General features: G+C 36.9%; 1 protein-coding gene across 4 annotated transcripts in view; it reads left to right on the top strand.

Annotated features, from left to right (window-relative positions):
* sash1a (SAM and SH3 domain containing 1a) overlaps positions 1-2,500 on the top strand; it is a 230,158-nt gene that overhangs the window by 171,267 nt on the left and 56,391 nt on the right. The window lies entirely within an intron of this gene.

The raw sequence follows: 2,500 nt of genomic DNA on the forward strand, positions 1-2,500 counted from the left end.
TATATGGGACAGAGTGATCATATAGGTTTAGACTAAATGGGACAGAGTGATCATATAGGTTTAGACCAAATGGGACAGAGTGATCATATAGGTTTAGACTAAATGGGACAGAGTGATCATATAGGTTTAGACTAAATGGGAAAGAGTGATCATATATGGGACAGAGTGATCATATAGGTTTAGACCAAATGGGACAGAGTGATCATATAGGTTTAGACCAAATAGGACAGAGTGATCATATATGGGACAGAGTGATCATATAGGTTTAGACTAAATGGGACAGAGTGATCATATAGGTTTAGACCAAATGGGACAGAGTGATCATATAGGTTTAGACTAAATGGGACAGAGTGATCATATAGGTTTAGACCAAATAGGATAGAGTGATCATATAGGTTTAGACCAAATGGGACAGAGTGATCAAATATGGGACAGAGTGATCATATAGGTTTAGACTAAATGGGACAGAGTGATCATATAGGTTTAGACTAAATGGGACAGAGTGACCATATAGGGTTAGAATAAATGGGACAGAGTGATCATATAGGTTTAGACCAAATGAGACAGAGTGATCATATAGGTTTAGACCAAATGGGACAGAGTGATCATATATGGGACAGAGTGATCATATAGTTTTAGACTAAATGGGACAGAGTGATCATATAGGTTTAGACTAAATGGGAAAGAGTGATCATATAGGTTTAGACTAAATGGAACAGATTGATCATATAGGTTTAGACCAAATGGGACAGAGTGATCATATAGGTTTAGACCAAATAGGACAGAGTGATCATATATGGGACAGAGTGATCATATAGGTTTAGACTAAATGGGACAGAGTGATCATATAGGTTTAGACCAAATGGGACAGAGTGATCATATAGGTTTAGACTAAATGGGACAGAGTGATCATATAGGTTTAGACCAAATAGGATAGAGTGATCATATAGGTTTAGACTAAATGGGACAGAGTGATCATATAGGTTTAGACCAAATGGGACAGAGTGATCAAATATGGGACAGAGTGATCATATAGGTTTAGACTAAATGGGACAGAGTGATCATATAGGTTTAGACTAAATGGGACAGAGTGACCATATAGGTTTAGAATAAATGGGACAGAGTGATCATATAGGTTTAGATTAAATGGGACAGAGTGATCATATAGGTTTAGACTAAATGGGACAGAGTGACCATATAGGTTTAGATTAAATGGGACAGAGTGATCATATAGGTTTAGACCAAATGGGACAGAGTGATCATATAGGTTTAGACCAAATGGGACAGAGTGATCATATATGGGACAGAGTGATCATATAGTTTTAGACTAAATGGGACAGAGTGATCATATAGGTTTAGACTAAATGGGACAGAATGATCATATAGGTTTAGACCAAATGGGACAGAGTGATCATATAGGTTTAGACCAAATGGGACAGAGTGATCATATAGGTTTAGACCAAGTGGGACAGAGTGATCATATATGGGACAGAGTGATCATATAGGTTTAGACTAAATGGGACAGAGTGATCATATAGGTTTAGACTAAATGGGACAGAGTGATCATATAGGTTTAGACTAAATGGGACAGAGTGATCATATAGGTTTAGACCAAATGGGACAGAGTGATCATATATGGGACAGAGTGATCATATAGGTTTAGACTAAATGGGACAGAGTGATCATATATGGGACAGAGTGATCATATAGTTTTAGACTAAATGGGACAGAGTGATCATATAGGTTTAGACTAAATGGGAAAGAGTGATCATATAGGTTTAGACTAAATGGAACAGAGTGATCATATATGGGACAGAGTGATCATATAGGTTTAGACTAAATGGGACAGAGTGATCATATAGGTTTAGACCAAATGGGACAGAGTGATCATATATGGGACAGAGTGATCATATAGGTTTAGACTAAATGGGACAGAATGATCATATAGGTTTAGACCAAATGGGACAGAGTGATCATATAGGTTTAGACTAAATGGGACAGAGTGATCATATAGGTTTAGACCAAATGGGACAGAGTGATCATATAGGTTTAAACCAAATAGGACAGAGTGATCATATATGGGACAGAGTGATCATATAGGTTTAGACTAAATGGGACAGAGTGATCATATAGGTTTAGACCAAATGGGACAGAGTGATCATATAGGTTTAGACTAAATGGGACAGAGTGATCATATAGGTTTAGACCAAATAGGATAGAGTGATCATATAGGTTTAGACTAAATGGGACAGAGTGATCATATAGGTTTAGACCAAATGGGACAGAGTGATCAAATATGGGACAGAGTGATCATATAGGTTTAGACTAAATGGGACAGAGTGATCATATAGGTTTAGACTAAATGGGACAGAGTGACCATATAGGTTTAGAATAAATGGGACAGAGTGATCATATAGGTTTAGATTAAATGGGACAGAGTGATCATATAGGTTTAGACTAAATGGGACAGAGTGACCATATAGGTTTAGATTAAATGGGA

This window comes from Electrophorus electricus, chromosome 8 (assembly GCF_013358815.1).
Source record: "Electrophorus electricus isolate fEleEle1 chromosome 8, fEleEle1.pri, whole genome shotgun sequence".
NCBI lineage: Eukaryota > Metazoa > Chordata > Actinopteri > Gymnotiformes > Gymnotidae > Electrophorus > Electrophorus electricus.